At 35.8% G+C, this 18,843-nt stretch overlaps 1 pseudogene; it reads right to left on the bottom strand.

Annotated features, from left to right (window-relative positions):
- Positions 1-16,082: 16,082 nt before the first annotated feature.
- LOC120251055 lies at positions 16,083-17,133 on the bottom strand (annotated as a pseudogene).
- Between the last annotated feature and the right edge of the window lie 1,710 nt (positions 17,134-18,843).

Consider the following 18,843-nt stretch of genomic DNA (forward strand, 5'->3'; position numbering starts at 1 on the left):
GACGCTAGCAATATGGCCGGTATGAACAAGAGAGGTTATCTCTTTGCCTTTGACTATAACAAGAGATGAAGAACAAGTGCAGAAGATCATCTTGGGCTTCCTTGGAGAGATGGACTTCTTCCTTGGAGTTCTTGACCCTTTGATCCTTGGTGGGTTATTTTGCATCCCTTGGTCCTTAGTCTTAGGGAGGTTAAGACTTTGGGCTACCTTCATCCTTTGGGAGTTGGGTGAAGGGCTTGGCCAGTGTTGTATAGTTCATGGTGTAACCTTAACTTCATTTTAGAGAGTTTAAGTTTTTCTCTCTTATCTCTGGTTCCCCTATTCTCCTTGTTTCCTTGTCTTCTGGGTATGGTTGCTTGTATCTTTGCTTGTAAGGGCACGGAAGTGCAATCCTTGGACTTAGGCTGGGTTGGTGCACGCGGTGTGTAGCCATTCCCCGCACAGGTTGAGTGACGCTCGGTTAGACCCGTGACAAGTGGTATCAGAGCTACGGAGCTCTTCATTAAGCAAGATCGGGTGCTGGTGGTAGTGGACTACTAGGCAAGCAACCTCAAGACGTAAGGAACCTTCCTAATGGTGGGAAATGAAAGACCTGCTGGATCATTTGGAGGAACACACCGAATACATCGAGCAAGCAGTTGGGTGTCTCGATGATGTGCTATGAGGCTTCAAGGAAGAAGCGGCACCCACACGATTTGTATGAGCTAAGTCAGAGGACCTAGGCCTACAGAGTTTAGAGATGAGGAGTTTGGTGGAGGTGCTAACTGCAAAGATCCAGGAACTCTTGGAGGAGCACAGTGGACTAAAAGATGCTGGAGCACCTAATGGGTTGACTTGGCAGGGCACGATGGTGAAGTTCTCTGAACCTTCATCCTTCAATGGCCTTCACAATGCCAAGGAGTTAGAGAATTTCTTATGGGATATGGACTAATATCTCATAGCGGCCAAGATCCCAATATGGGAGCAAGATCGCAAAGATGTGCGAGCGAGACGAGAGACCCTCAGTTCTTGGGAGGAGCTAAAGAAGGAGCTATGGGACCAATTTCTTCCTGGCGATGCGAGTTGGGTTGCCAGGGTTACCTTGAGGGAGTTTAGCCAGACAAGTACCGTCCGGGAGTATGTGAAGGAATTCACATCTCTTATGCTAGACATCAGTGACATGTCCAAGGAGGACAAATTATTCCACTTCATCTTTGGATTAGAACTGTGGGCTCAGATGGAGCTCTATCGGCCAAGTGCGGTAGACCTACCGACTGCCATCGTGATGGATTACTGAGTTTCTCTTGTATCAAGTCGGGACAAGGGTAAGGCTCGATTGAAGGAGGGGAAGCCCGAAGCGAGGAGGGACTTCTCGTGCAAGCCTCCTGGTGGGAAGGCTTACAATGCAGCAAAATCTCATGATTCTAGCATCGAGTCAAGGGGTGATGGCTCGACCAAACCAAGGGGGTGCTTCATCTGCGACGGACCGCATTGGGCAAGGGAGTGTCCAAAGTGGGAGAGGGTGGCGGCACTGGTCACTACGGAGGATAGTGAAGGTGAGCAGCCAGCTCAACTAGCCCCTCTACAACTACAGTGAGGTGGTTGTGGCGGTGCCACGAGGTGAATGCTTGGTTTGCTTAGTGCTACGCCGAAGAAGCATCAAGGCATAGAGGAAGACCATGTTTTGTGTATTTTTATGGCCAAAAGAGGTGTGGGCGAATTTTCTTTTGTTGTATTTTGGCATTATGTAAGAAGCTATGGGGCAGTCACCCCTTTGTTGTATCTGTTAGTGATGGGAAAAGAGGGTTTTAGTCCCTTTGTGGAAACACAACATTTTAACAGTTAGGTCTTGTGAGGCAGGAGCCATAGTCGTGTCATTTAGCCAAAGGAGGGCATGGGATAAATGTAGGTTGTTCAGCAAGGGTACTGGAACAAATGCATGTTATTCGGCCGGCAGAAGCGAGCACAGGTGGCTTGGTCAAGAGCAAGTGGTAAAACCTTGCTATTACACCTCAGAGAAGGTAAGGCCATCGGCGCGGTTGAAGATAATGAAGGTAGTGCAAAGGTAGGTGTACTGCGATTGCATGAACATGGGATGGGATGAAGCCTCGCCTGTGTCAAGGTGCCAAAGAAGAAGAAATCATTTGGAGATGATTTTGAAAGGTCTTAGAAGAAACCAGAGTCTCAGGAGGGAAGAATCGACTTCAGTGCCCGGTAGACCGAAGGAAATCATCCGATAGTGGTTTCAAGGAATCCTTGGTGGGGATTCAAACTTCAGCACTTGGTGGGCAGAAGCATATCATCCAGATATGATGGCGCAATCATGTTCCAGGGGGGACATGGAGCTCAACTTCAACGCTAGGAGAACGAAGTAGGAGTTGAAGATCAGAAAATTGGACAATTACTACTTTGGCCATGTGAAGTTACCAAGGGGATGAAATTTCTGTCCAACGAGGGCATTGGACTCTTCCCAGTGGGGGTGGTTTATCACAAGGTTTCTTCACATGCTCTGGAATGTCAGTGCCTTACCGAAGAGAGATGATAGAGGAGGCCAAGCTAGGTGAAAATCCAAGTGTAAAGAAAGTTAATGTTCGTACGATCATTTGAGCGGTGCGCGGGAGGCACACACGATCAAGGATCCTAGCCCGGAGTGCCGAGCGAGCATCACATGGGCCGGTGTAGCGTGTGACAGAGTGTTTGCCAAGCAACGCACAGGGAGTCATGCGCGTCGTCGAGGGACCTTGACCGATAGTGATCAGGATCGTGGGGAAGGCCGAGGGACCAAAGATTGGCTAAGTGTTGGCTGATCATGGGAAAGGCCGAGGGACCAAAGATTGTACATTTGATCATCTTGATCGAGCGAGCGTGAGAGGGCTCTTGGCCAACCGTAAGCTGAGACAGCATATATAGGCGTGACCTGGCCAAGATATGGCCAAAGACATGGCGTGGCATGGCCCATGGAGTGGACAAGGCATGCTATGATGTGACCCAATGCGTGGGCATGATATGTTGTGGCATGGCCCAAGGAGTGGGCAAGGCATGGCACGACATGACACAAGGCGTGGGCACGACATGATGCGGCATGGACCAAGGCGTGGGCAAGGAGCGGGTCACACCGGTATGATGCAGGCGGTAGGGCTGACGCAGGAGGCGTGATGCGGGCTAACACTAACGATATGGCTGGTATGGGCAAGAGAGGTTATCTCTTTACCTTTGCCTATAACAAGGGATGAAGAACAAGTGAAGAAGATCATCTTGGGCTTCCTTGGAGAGACGGACTTCTTCCTTGGAGTTCTTGATCCTTTGATCCTTGGTGGGTCATTGGGCATCCCTTGGTCCTTAGTCTTAGGGAGGTTAAGACTTTGGGCTACCTTCATCCTTTGGGAGTTGGGTGAAGGGCTTGGCCAGTATTGTTAAGGTTCATGGTGTAACCTTGACTTCATTTTAGAGAGTTTAAATTTTTCTCTCTTATCTCTGGTTCCCCTCTTCTCTTTGTTTCCTTGTCTTGTGGTTTCCTTGTCTTGTGGGTATGGTTGCTTGTATCTTTGCTTGCAGGGGCAAGAATGTGCGATCCTTGGACTTAGGCTAGGTAGGTATGCACGGTGCGTAGCCAATCGCTGCATGGGTCGAGTGACGCTCGGCCAGTCTCGTGACACCCTCTAAACCCTTACCTTCATCCTTACTCTCCACCCCCCCCCCAAGCAAGCTTATTCCCAAAACCTTACTTTACATTACCACCCAAAACCTCCATCCAAGCAGACCCTTATCGCCAAATGTGGGGATTCTAGGGTTTCATGGAGCCTGGGGGAATTCTGCGCGATCGGGGACCGGAATTGTCTCTAGGATCCACCTTAAGAATTTCATGTGCTATGATAGTTTGACGATTGAGCTCGGCGATTGGATTAATTTCATCACCGGATAAAATGGAAGTATGTGGTTGAGAAGATCAAGATTGGGAGGGTTTTGGAGTTTTTTTATTTTATTTTACTGATTTTTTTGTTCAGTTTTGATTGTTTTTGAAGATAGGAAAAGTGAGATTTTGACTTCGTTGTGTGTGGTCTTCGGTTGCGGTTCCAAGGGCACGCAGAGGGCTTTGTCTCTTAAAGATTTTATCTAGAATAGTTGCAAGTAAAACTAGATTTCATGAACTTTCTATAAGTCTTATTTGGTTTTGTCTGAAAAATCCCTTTTTTATGTTTGCGTGTTTGTGTGATTGTGATTTTTCACTGCTTTTGAGTTTATAAAGGATTTCATCTTGTAACTATAATTCCAACAAGAATACATCCTTCTCCACCAATCCCTCATCACATCTCCTCCGGTGGTCACCACCCCATTCCCCGCTGTCTCCCCTCTAATGTCTACCAAGATCCTAGCCCAGCTCCTAGCAAAAATAAGAAACACGTGAAGAAGAAGGCTGCATCTCCTTCTTTGGCCGTTAGACCTTTGAAACCCTCTATCGGTGTCCTTGTCACCAGTGACTCATCCTCTCCTAACCCCCTGCTTCCAACTCTGCCAATGCCAACTACTCACCGGTATGTCCTCCAATGATCACTGAGAAGGTTCGCTCAATCCCAATCTGAGAATGTTCTTTTAATCCCTGTTATCCTTTTTCCAAATTTCTTTTCAAAAGCTCTTAATTTCTATTGCTGAATCTGTTGATCTTTTGTTGTTTACTGAGATTTCCCATTTTTTCATTTATTTTTTATTTAATTTGAAATAATCTCGATCTTAATTTTTTTCCAGTCGGTGAACTCATGAATCTCTACCTATTTATTTGATTTGTGTTTCAATTCAGTGTGGATTTAGGGTTTTATAGGAGAGAGTTCTTCCTTTACACCAACAAAATCCTCTCTCTCATCGAAGCTGTTGCCGCCACAGCTTCCACCTCATCACCGGGGAAGGCCATCGCGGTCTCATCGTCTCTAGTCATTTTGAGGTACACTTCTCTACACATTCTCCTCTAAAATCCTCTCAAATTTATCATTTTTTTTCCTCTTTATCAGATTCTGATGGTTTTTCAGTATCTCTTCAAATTTGATTTCAAATTTTATCAGTTACTCATATATTTCTATCCGAAAATGTCTCTAAATTCATTCTTTCTTTGCTTAGCTTCAGAAGGATGATGCTTCATCGGTGTGAGTCAATCTAATATTTAAAACACATTGGGTTTATGTGGCAGCGCGCTTTTATTTGTATGCTATCCCTAAGCACTTGAAACCAAGAACTTACAATATCTTTTGTTGTATGTGTGTTATAATATCTTCAATTTCTTCATATCATCATATATTTTTCCAGTGATCTTATTACTATGCTTACTTTGGATGACAACCAAATAAAACCAATCTCTTTCCTCCACTAATCTCTACATGTAAATATTACTACCATTGAATGAATAAAATTTAGGATGACAACATCTCTTCTCTCATTTTTTTCATAATATAAGAATTCTTTAGTGGCTTTGTGGTATGAGATTCAATCTGGATTTCTTGGAGATGAGCTCTTTCTTAGGTGGCTTGCATGAACTTCTCTTTCTTTTTTTTATTAAAAATAAAAAAAAAACTTGGAAGATAAGTTCCGTGTGGTGGTCTATGCTTGTGTGTCTTCTACATTTACATGTTGCATGTGATGTGTTTGTGATTTCCATTAGAGGGTGTTTGGTTGGCAGTAAGTCAAATTACATATAAGTGGACTTATAGTGTAAGTCAAAATGCTGTATTTCTACTTACATCATTGTTGTTTGGTTTAAGGTAAGTGAAAATGATGTATTTACTTTTTATGTGTTTGGTTTGATATAATGTGAGTGGTATGGCCACCATGTAAGTGGTATGGTGAGATTACCTCCAATAGTTTTTATTACTAGTTATTTAATAGTTGTCCTACAAATTAATTAAAGCTAAAATAATTAATTAACTTAAATACATTATTTATTTAATGTAAAAATATTTAATAATTATTTATTTAAAAAATTAGCAGTAAATTTAATTAACAAATAATATTTTTTTTGTAACATAAAATTACATTACAAAATATTTAAATCAAAATATAAGCTCATTAAAATTCATCCAAATATAGCATTCAACATTAATATTAACCACATATTTTTTGTATACGGCAACACCTAACACACATCCAAAATATAAGAACATTAAAAATCCATAAAAAAATTATTCTTTAAAATTGCATCATCTAAAATCCATCAAAATAAAAAAAAACAAAGAAAAATAAAAAAAAATACAACATACCAAACAATAAAATAAAAGACAACATAATGTTTATCTCAACAACAAAATAAAATACAACATGATATAATACTTGTCTAAACAACAAATTAAAATACAACAATACATTTGTCCAAACAACAAAATAAAATACAATATAACTTGTCCAAATGACAAAATACAATACCGCATGATATTGTCTAAACAACAAACAAAACCCAACTCAATATTTGTAAAGTCATCCATCAAACTCATGCTTGGCGATCGTCCCTCAAACGATCAAGAAAGTCATCCGTCCAAATGCACCATAGAAAATGGGTTTATTCATAAATCCATTTGCTAAAGGGAGATTTTGGAGCAAATAGTCATATGCTCGTCCAAGGTCGTATTCACTATAGTGAGCACTCAATGTCATGATTTCATCAAACTATTCTTTACTAATAAATTTGCTCTTGTCCACCTCTAACACATTTGCAATTCTTCCTAGTTCAAACTTTACATCTCGCATGCTTTCTTCATCCGGGTTAGCATGTTTCGCTTATTTTTTACCTTTTTTGGCCGTGGAGGTGGCGGTCGCTGGTGTGTCATTAGTAGGAGTTTCACTTGGTGCAAAGCCATCAAAATCATCAAATCCATATGGTTGGTTATCAAGATCAATTACCGGTGATGTTGGTGGTTGATCCATGTGTGTACCTAGGATCCTAGAGCTTTGAGTACCCGTTCTTGCAAAAGATCCCGTTGCTTGATCATTTCCACATACAATTGCCATTTCATCATAATTTTGTATTGGTTTATTGATATAAATCTCTTCTCTGGGGTACGCCTGTATAATAAACATTACATTTTACAATTAGGGTTAATGTGCAAAATGTAATATGTACTATTAATTGTTAACCACAACTTATGACTTATTTGTATGTATATTTGGTATTCCTCTCCCCCCATGACTATTGTTTTCTCCACATCATCCTATGACACACCTCTTAAACTCTTAATTTTCTTAATAATTAACCATATTTTTCTTACATGCCGAAGAGGATTGTTGACATGTGTGTCACTCACAGCTAGGTTGAACCTCGCATTAACAGCTCTTGCAACTGAGTTGAGAGCAACATCCTTAAATCCCTTATTATATTTAAGCCCAAGATTTGCTTGCTCAACAAGAGATGTTAACATGAAAGATATCATCATTGCAGTCCATCGGACATTAGTTGATGCTTTCTTCCCATCCATGCTACGGCTTTCTAGTGCATATCTTGAGATTCCATTTGCAATGAGTAATTAACATAAAATCAATTATTTAAAAATATAAATATTTAATAAAATCAAAGAAGACAACACATTCACAAACTTAAGGTTTAATAAAATCATAACTCACAAATAAGCATATATAGAAAAAGTTTCACTCAAACAATTTGTCTCGTACAAGCAAACATCAAAACTTACAAACATAGTGCAAAAAAAATACAAAATGAAGGTGCACATTCTTTTTTTTAAAAAAAGCACTACAATATAAAAAGCTAGTTTCATCTACTAATCCACATGTCATTCATGATTGCTTCTCGTATTACTGACCATTCTCTTGTTTCTTCACAGACTTGGGATTGTGTTCTTATCTCGCGCAAATTTGGATTAGGTTCCCACTCTTCAAGGTTTGGTACGTACATGTCACTACCTCCTTGCAGAATATAATTATGTAGAATGCAACATGAGATCATAATTTCTATTTGTGTTTCAAAAGGAAAAAATGGCCTAGACTTCAAGATCTTGAAACTGTTTTCCAACGCTCCAAAGACTCGTTCCACCAACATACACAAAGAAGAATGTCTATAGTTAAACAATTCTTTGCTATTTGATGGAGAATGTGAACTAAATTTTTTAAGATGGTATCATACACCATGAAAATGTGATATAAAACCAGGTCATGTGTAATACCCTGCATCAACAAGGCAATATTTTCCTATAACAAAAAAGTTACAAGTTATTACATAATTGTAATTGGTTAAATATTTATTTTTTATAGAATGGTATGATACCTTCGGGCACTATTAGCCCATCTTCTATTTCCAAGGCATTCCGAAGGACAAGTGCATCATGAGATGAGCCCTCCCAACCGGCTAGCACATATATAATTCGTAATTCAAAAATAACAGCAGCTAATACATTTTGAGTGGGATAAGGTTTTCTCCTCCAAAAACGTGTCACAATATCATTAGCAACAGAGGCATATGAATATGTGTGCCATCAAGTGCTCTAATACAATCCTAATTGGTAACGAAAAATTTGTAGGTATAGAAATTCTTCTACCCAATTTAATCATAATTAATTGTAAATTTTTTTTTTTACCTTAAAATATGGCATAAATCTTGAATCATGTGCTATGATCTGGCTGGTAGTTCTGTTAGGTGGTACGATTAACTCACCATGAAGTTCTCCAATAGCATGCAACACATGGTGGAAATATGGGCTAACAGTTTCTCCAGATAGTGAAAAATTCATTCCAACGACTCTATTTCTCACATTATGTCCAACCACATGAAGGAACACGACAATTTTCTCTTCAATACTTACATGTAAAGTGTTAAATAATAATCCTTTCATTTTTAAAATATCACATAGTCCAAAAAATGATGTTGTCTCATTCTTAGCATTGATATACTAGTCACATCAGAGCTATCTAAAATTCTTAAAATATAATTTGTGCGTTTTTCATCTCTATTGTAGTAAGGCTCCCATGGAAAATTAAGTCTTCTTCCTCTATACTACATTAAAGCTAAAATACTAACAAACACAACGGAGGCAACTGCAGCATATTCATCTTCAAAATTTGTATCCATCTATAAATCATGTTGTGGTAGTCAATATGTAAGGCAAGTAAAAATAAATAAATAAATGACGTATAAAAATATCAGAGAGACAAAGAAGTAAAAGATGTAATGATAATGTAATTCACTATCAATGTCAATTAAATGTTAAAATCACAGTATGGTTTAGCATGCATATCAATTGTTAATAATATCAAAGTTTTCTTATGTATTTCGTTTCTCCTACATGTCACTACCTACTTGTAGGCTCCAAAGGGAGGACAAAAAATAGTTTGATGATGTTCTCAAAAGAACGTGTTGAACTAATATTTGTTTGTATGCCTCAATGTATCGTGCTGAGTTAACAAGGATGTCATGTAGTGTAATAGTGTTTGACTTGTCATCTTGTGCAATTCATTCACAGTGTCAATTGCTTTACATCCACCATAGTTGGTTTCCCACTAATTTCGGCTTTTAACAGACCCACATCCATTAATTGATAGATATACATATATATATAGTAAGCCCCACATAACTATCATGGTTGAATTAAAAAACAATGATAAATAAACCTAAAATGGTTAAATAAAACAATGGTTGAATTAAGGAAACAATGGTTAAATAAAACAATGGTTGAATTAAGGAAACAATGGTTAAATAGAAAGAAAAACAGTGAACTTAGTGGAAGCTTATTTGAATCTATGCAACCTTTAGTGGATTCTATTAAATAGAAAGAAAAACAGTGAACTTATATCATCTGAAGATATAAAAAAATGACGCTTCTCTGAATGAAAATCCAAAGCTTGAGGTATATGGCTTTATTTTGGTAAATTAACAGCTAATAGGAAGAAATAACAAGAATTTATTAATTTCAAATTGCTTTTATTTGTAGATAAACAACTACCCCACTTTGTTATTTTACCCTGCTGGAGACAAATCTAATTTGGTATTGACAGCCCCAACACACTTTGTCGGTTTTATTTGTCCTTCTGTCACTCAATATTTTTTTCTGAAACAAAATTGTTGGGTTCTTTACAGATCAAGCTATTAAAAAACTAAAGCTTGAAAATAATGATCAACTTCATCAATGAAAAGGTCAAAACTGAAGACCTGGTCCTTTGACTGTTGATCAGGAAAAGAAAGATGAACTTTGAGAAAAAAAAGTGAAACCTATGAAATTCATAAGAAACAACCTGATTGAAGTGATAGTTTTTGTTGCTCATCATAGAAACTATAGATATAGTTCAAATTATCTCACAAAGTTAGAGATGGGGCTATAAACTTGTGCTAGTTTTTGTCACATGTGATGCTTCACCATGATGTATTTTATATCAAGTTATTATGAATTGTATGCTCATTGTGATTTTATTTAAATCAGAAGGGAAGGATACTGAAAGTCATCATTCTGCTGCAAATTGGAGTTAACTTCAGATTGAAATTTCTGATAACTATCCATTTTCCATGGTCTTCAAAGACAATAAAAGCAATTGTTTTTTTTTTTTAAATTTGATGTATCAACATGTCTCAAAGATTTATGCTAACCATTTAATATAATCGAAACATGTTATGTGAGCAAGTGAATTTAATATATCCAAAAAGCTAACATGAGAGACTCAAGATTTTTTGAATCTATGCAACCTTCAGTTGATTCTATTAAACAGAAAGAAAAACAATGAACTTATATCATCTGCCTATAGATGGATATGCTGAAAATTTTCATTGGAGATTAAAAAAAGAGAGATAGAAAACCTCCAAAAATACACATTTTGTTGATTTGTAATTTAAACAAAACAAAAGCTACAATCAGATTAGTAAGTAACTAAACCTTGTCAAACATGTCAAAAAAAAAAAATTTACTCATCAACTCAAAATGTCACTCATTTCTTTTCTAAATTATAAGACTTAAAAACTTTATTCTTTAACATTTTACTCATTTACCCTTTTTTTTATTAGTTGCAAATGTATACCTCCATCAGCCTCAATTAGTCCACAAAAAGATAAAAGTGCTCCAATCTTTTTCTATATGATAAGTTTACTCTTACAATGAAATAAGGAATAGACTGGAAAGTGCAAGGCTTAATTGACTAAATTCAGGATCTAGGGTAGAACTAAAGTCACACATCAACATTCAAAGGAATACTATCTCTGTGCTTGAATTCATCTTGTAACGAATGGAAAGCAAGCAAAGAGATGGCAAAAAATTGATACCCAAATGTATAATTATTTTACAAAAAGTCAATTGATAGAGATTGTGAGAAAGGAAGATCCTGTTGAAGTTTGGAGGGCTTCGCTAATAGATAGATAGATAGAGAAAGAGAGTTTGGAGGGCTTTGCTAATAGGTAGATAGATAGATAGATAGATAGATAGAGAGAGAGAGAGAGAGAGAGGCACAGAGAGAGAGAGAGGGATCTGGCCTATCTTCTAGTCACCAGTGCTAGACAGCATCACCTGATGGTGAGGTCTGGAGGTGGGAATTGCATGCTTTTGGAGTATTCCAACGGGAGTGGTGAGGTTACTTTAAACAAAGTTGTACAGTATTTCAATGCACAACAACTTTTGCTCTGAGTTAAAATACTGTAAAATGGGGGTCTAGTGTAAAACATTTTATAGGTAAAAGTTACTTTTAGATCAAATCAAACACCAAAAAGCAAATTTCACATGTAAATCTTTTTACATCACACCTACTTACGTCTACTTCTAACCAAACACCCCCTAGCTTATTTTCTTATGTACTTCTTATCATTTTTTAAGCTATTTTTTAGTTGTTTACTTAAATAATCTTATTATTATATGAGTTGTTAATGTTGTTGTTGTAGAAACTAGAAAGAAGTAGAACATCCTTTGGCAAACAAATACATTATCGATAACAAAGACAAGTAACTAATATTTTAGCACACATCTTGTAGAATTCAATATGGATTTGTTATTTTAATTAACATTTCATTGAGTTCTACAACAAATTATAGTATATGATTGTTCCATTATCTGCTTCAAACTATATATAAATAATTATACATATGTGATCAATCACATATGTATGCAATATGATTTGTGGTTACTTTTTCTTTTTGTGTTCCTGAATAATTTTGGACATGTAATGTAAATTTATATTTACCAAGCTCTGCATTGAACTATTTAGATCCAAATTTTTTTGTTTTAACATGTAAGCATTTGTGTAAAATTTTGTAATTTATGGTATGTGATTACACATAAGTTTATACAGTATCTCTTACCTGAAAGGTTTGGTCAAAGAAGAGTTTTGCGATTGGGACTGCTCTGAACATCTGGAGTCACTCACTGCCAGCAATGTTCTGAGTAAGCTCACTCATCCATGCATGAAATAACATTAGATGATGTTTCTCCTTGGATGTCGCTAGTAAGTTGAACGACATGACATGCTTTTAGACCGCTTGATTAACTTGATTACACTTATTATGATTAATATTGAATTGGTTACCTTGACTATGCCTATTATAATTAGTATCATCAATGAATTTAATTTTGTGGTCTTTTGAAAATATTTCTAATTGTGTTATTTTTTCTTGTTGGTATGATAATTGCTATGTGTGGTGCTACATTTGTTGGTATGATAATTGCAATATGTGCACGTAATATATCCTTTGTTAGTAGCCATGAACCTTAGGTATTCTTTTATAATAATTATCATTTTAGTTGATGTCATTATGTTGGAATATAGTTTATAGTATCATTTTATTTTAACAAATGTTATTGTAATGTTAATTAATATAAATTGCATGTATCGTACAAGTGTCTTCTTATTATTTTTACTAACTAATTTTTTATAATTACAGGGACAATGATTAATTATTTATCTTTGAGTTGGTTTTGTCCCAAAACATTGAAGATGACTTGTTTTGTATTAACTTCAAAATTGTTTTGTATTAACTAGTTTTCACCCTGAATTCTTAGGTTATTGAATATTTTTGTCAATTTTAATGTGATGTTGTTAGCTCTAAGTGATTATTATATTTTAGAATGATATTTGATAATGTTATAATTTTATTGAATTGAATTATTAAAATTATTATTTGTCAAATAGTCCAGGATTATAAAACCACTACAATGGATTTTATTAACTGTTGCAGCAGATATTCTAAAACACTGCAATAGATTTGATGAAACCATTGTAATAGTTTTTACACAACCACTGTTATAGCTATTCCCAAACCACTACAACATATATTACCAAATTGCTGCAAAATGTATTATGAAACTACTGTAATAGATATTACAAAACCGATGCAATAGGTATTAACAAACCGATGCACTAGGTATTGTGAATGTTATAACCAGGTTTTATTGTAGATTAAACTAGTCCATTTTTATAGATTTTTCAGCACAATACTGTAGATTAAACTAGTCCATTTCTATAGATTAAACCGGTCCTGTAGTGATCTGCTACTGTAGCAACCTGTTACTGTAGCTGCACGATTTTCTCTTAAAAACTTTCTTTTTCTTTTCTTCTTATTCTTCTTCCCTAGTTTGGCCGAACCCTTTCTTCTTCCTAAATTTTTTTCGGCGAGATTTTCCGGCGAACCAAGTGTCCTCTTCCTTCTTTCCTCACCCTTGAACTTGGTAAGCTTGGATTTATTGTTTATACCGTATTTTTTTTTGTATTTTTCCTTATTTTTAGATTTTTTTTAAAAACCTTGATTTCTCCACGGATTTGCTTGTTTATAGGCTTAAATTGAAGCCATTGACTTGTTGTTCATGTGTGAGAATGCTTGTGATGAAATTTCTTGATTTGGTGTTGTAAATTTGGAGAAAATCATAGTTTAAGGGCCGGGTTTACTGCAGCAATTTCAAATTTACTGTAGCACCAGCAATCTTTGGTTGTTTCTTCAATTTCTTTAGATTAGAATGAAGCTAAAACCCCTAAAAATTCATTGGTAACCTTTAGACCTAGCTTTGAGCTAACCCTAGGATTGAATTAGGGTTCTTTGTTAGAAAACTTAGGGTTTTTCTTGTTTGTTTTGTTTTTGCTAATTTTTGTTGTGTTTTGTTATGCTTTGTCAAGGAGATGAAGTCTTAGCTCATGGCAAAGACTTAGCCAAGGAGTAGCCTGCGAGGAAGACAAATTGCCGATCCGGTGAGTGGAATTATTTAGCATAGCTTTATTAGAAGAATACCAATAGCTATATATATATATATATATATATATATATATATGCATATCATGTTTCAATTAAGTTTTATTGATTTATACTTGTTTGGTATTTTGGTGAATGATAGTTCTTATTGAGAAAATCTTGGATGTCTCATTTGGCTTTTGATTTTTTATCGTGGAAATTGTGATTGATATATGTATCCATGAGTTTGTGAAATCCTTATTTGTATGAAACTTGAGATTTGTTGTGGAAATCTTTGATTTGGTGAAATCCTAGGCTTGAAACAAATTTTGAATTGTTGAAAGGAAAGGATTTCCATGTTGCTTCTTGTGATGGGACTTGCAAATTAGTTTGTATTAAAAGTTTAGGCTTTGCTTATGTGTTTATCTTGTCCTCGTGCAAATGGCCGAGGTATTATTGATTTATGATTATGGATGGATATTGTACTACGAGTGGAGTTATGTTTATTGTGGTGATTTGTTCTAGTGATATTCTACTGCATTAGGCAATCTCCACGGCCAGTCTGTTGAGGTGGCGTGTTGACCGGCTGATTACTACGAGGGTCAGTTCATGTGAGAGTGTAGAGCCCTGACTGGATATTCATCGGTTAGCCGGAGTCACCAACTGGTGAACTGATGGGTCAACGTCAACGGCATGAGTACCTTGGCGGTTCTGAACCTAGCCATGGCCACGGCGAAGGTTTAGAGAGTTTTCTAGACCATGTTATGTTGGGTGAGTGTTGGGTATTATGTTTATTTCAAACCATGTTTTATGATTTTTGTGTTGTAAACCCTAGTTGCGGTAAAAAGGGTTTTCTTGGTATTATTATGTTATTTTACCTCTTTTAAAAACTTCTATTATATGGGTTAATGTTTCTAAACTACTATTATTTTGGTAAAACTTTTATTTTGATGTTTTATTATTGTTATTACTGTTGGTGTATTTCTGCTAAAGTTGTGCTAACCTGCCCTCACTGAGTAACTTGAGTTACTCGTCCCTCTTTCTTCCTCCCAATCTGTTGCAGGTAGTAAGTGTGACTGTGTGGCAGCGTACTGGGCATTTGTTACTGTTCTATCTTCTGTTGTATTTCCTTCGGTTCATGTATGTTGTTGTCATGGAACATATTATAAGACATATGAATCCACTAGTGTGTAGAAAACTTTATTGCATGGTTTAGTATCTAAATAACTCTTAACTTTCATGTACTAGCATTTCCTACTGTTGTTAGTGTTGTTTTCTTGTGTATTTGTGGAACTCTATATTTTTTTTATCCTACTATTGTTGTTGTTGTTGTTACTATTGTTGAAATTCTAGGTATATTGATCAGCCTTGCGGCGTCCTGAGGGTTAAGTGGCGGGGTATCCCTCCTCGGGATCGCTGCGGCGATTGTCGTGTCCCATGGGCCCGCGGGTCGGGGCGTGACAGTGAAACTGCTACATAAAATAACTATTGCAAAATAAACCGCTGAAGTATATAAAGCAACCGCTGCATAATTAAAAACTGCTACAAAAGCCAATGCCAATTAGAATTGTTTAGGTAATTGTGTAAAACCACTGTAATTGGATGTTTAGACCCATTACAATAACCTATTGCAACGGGAGCAAATGCAGTGGCTGCCAAACTACTACAGTAGCTCTTATGCAATGGTTTTAAGGCCTTTTGTAGAGGTTTATAACCACTGCAAATAGGTAGTTATGTAGTAGTGACATAAAAATCAAAGAATTAAAAAGAGAACTAATAAATATTAGTAAAAGATATGAGGGAATGGCAAATTAATTAACTTGTTTTCTTGGAAATGGTAGTTTAAGTGACATCATCAAACACCAAATTATCATATGAAACACACCAAGGATTATCCACAACAACTTCCTCAACTTCAGTTGCATGGCTTTGATTGAGATGTCAAGAAAATTAAATTAGTATAAGATATCAAAATATACCGAACTAGTACCTAGTTTTCCAGTAAAAAGAGAGCAGGATAAAATTTTGTAGTGTAACCAAACTTTAGTGTATTTTATTTTCTATGTACCCCTGTGCCTTTCCAACTCCTGCTTTCTGATGAAAATCTACCATTAGTCTTGAACACTCTCTGCATATAATTAAAACAAATTAGTAACTAATATTATGTGCAAGAAGTTGATTTCTTGGTTAATAATAGAGAATTCACATCAGTTGCTCCTCTTAGTAATTAGTATGCAGCTCACTAGTCCTCGTCCAATGTCTAAATTCTCTGAGAGTACACTAGAAGACATAGCTCTATGATGAAAAATGAAAGGAGCTCCAGCTGGTCCAATGCATGAAGATACAATTTAACATGTCAAATTACCAAAGAAGTGAAAAAAAATGTATGTTCTATACTGATAGGTAAAAGAAGATATGACACTTACCTTCTTATCAAACTCCACTGCTTTCAGGAACCTCCTCATGAAAGGAAATAGAGAGCGTACAGACATATTGAATTGCAAAGTGCTAACAATTAATTTCTCCTGAGCAAAAAGCTCACCGAAGTATGTCAAGCACGTATTTACAATGTTAAGTAGTTGCTCATTGCCGAATTAGTACTATTTACTATATATATATATATATATATGAATTTTCATGATTTCTTACCATTTCAAGAACTTCTGATCTAGTATAAACCCTATCAGAGATTAAAATAAATTCCTCTACAATAAGAACTGATATTTCCTCATATTTGCATGCACGAAGCATGGTTGTAACTCCAACCAACTGAAGTTACTTCCTAACCACAGTTTGTCAGGCTAAGAACAAGTCTATTATGTTCACAGTCAGATACAAAGTCTCATCCATGAGCTTAAATTTATAGTGAACATGTACCACAAAGTCACATTCATAGCAATTCAGAACAATAATTAAAGTCCTTTGAAATCATTTATTGGGAGCAAGTGTTGTACTTGTATCAGCCAGTCTATCAAGATAACTCTCATCCTTTCATTTATATCAAACTAGTTAGACATGTAATTTGGACAAACACAACTTAAATCCTGCAAAATCAAAGCATGATTTTGAATATATGATTCTCATAATGTACAAACTCTCCAAAGGTGTTCACCAAGGTCCAAGGATATGTACATGTAATCATTGCCCAGTCAATACATTTGTTGAGAGAATTCATCTGGCCATTGTCCTTTCAACTACTGTCTTTTCAACCCAAACCCTGTCTATTTTCTCTATATTTCTTGTCCTTTTTTTCTTTTTTTCTAGTTTTAGTTTTCAACCAAATCTTTTGAATTGGCTAGATATTAGAAATTTTACTAGTATCAAAAGCTACACAAGTCCCTGTGGATTCGACTACTCGACCAACTTTGATACATTATACTACTTTTACGACCCATGCATTTGTGGTTACACAAGGCCAGTATAAGTGGTGGCGGAGCGGTTTGTTAGGGAATGGTGATGGAGGGTGTAGATGACACCGGAGAGGCTCCGAAAGATATCAGAAGAGCCGCCGATCTAATGTAGAAAAGTCGGAGAAAAAAGAGAAAATAGTGAGGAGAGGGAGAGGCTATAGGGATTTAATGTTTTTTTTTCAATTCTTATAAATATTTATTTTTTAGATAATATTGAGTTTATTTATATATTATTGAAACCCAAATATTAATAAATATAATAATAATTAAAAGTAAATTATTTGTGGAAAATCAAAATATTTAAGTAAATTATTAGTTATATAAATTACAATTATATTATGTGTATATATATATATCCTATTATATATAAAATGATTATATATACATTTCTTTCATTATAATTCCATCTCTATTATTATAATGTAATACTAATAAGAAAAATTATTCGAGTAGATAATTATTTGACCATAAATGACTCTAACCTTAATTAGTTTTATCTTCTAATTAGTTGACAAGCACCTCCCATTTAAAAAAAACTAGGGGCAGCGGCAAAACACACACAAACAACAAGCACACACGACTACACAACAACAACAACAACAACAACAACAACAATAGTCCGAACAAGATAACTGTTTACGAAACAACTCAGATGCAATCAGAGAAGATGATGCCAGAGGTGTTAGGTTGAATCTAAGGCTTGTTTTGTAAGCAATTATTTTACTGGGACTACTGGTGTTGTTGTCTTGTAATCCTGCGTGCTTGTTGTTTGTATGTGCTTTGCTAATAAAAACAATCTGTCGGTGAAAAAAAAAATTCTGTTGGTGATAATACAAAATTTTGTTAGTGATGGTATTGAATTCCATTTGTGATAATACAAAATTTCATTGGTGATAGTATTGAATTTTGTTGGTGATAATACAAAATTCTGTTGGCGATAGTATCAAATTATGTTAGTGATAATAAAATAATTCTATTGGTGATAATAAAATGCCGTTGGTGATAATAAATTACGTTAGTAATAGTACAAAAATCCATTGGTGATAATACAAAATTCCATTGGTGATAGTACAGAATTCCTTTGGTGATATTAAAAATTCTGTTGGTCATAACACAAAATTTCGCTAGTGATAATATCGAATTCCGTTGGTTATAATAAAACTTCTGTTGGTAATAGTATAGAATTCCATTGGTGATAATACAAATTCTGTTGGTGAGAGTACAAAATTTCGTCTCTATGGCTTTTCCAACGGAATTTCTGACAAAAACTATCACTAACGGAATATTCCATTAGTGATAATACGAATTTTTTGTCACTCAATATCGTTCTAAGGAACAAAA

This window comes from Dioscorea cayenensis, chromosome 20 (assembly GCF_009730915.1).
Source record: "Dioscorea cayenensis subsp. rotundata cultivar TDr96_F1 chromosome 20, TDr96_F1_v2_PseudoChromosome.rev07_lg8_w22 25.fasta, whole genome shotgun sequence".
In the NCBI taxonomy this organism is placed as follows: domain Eukaryota; kingdom Viridiplantae; phylum Streptophyta; class Magnoliopsida; order Dioscoreales; family Dioscoreaceae; genus Dioscorea; species Dioscorea cayenensis.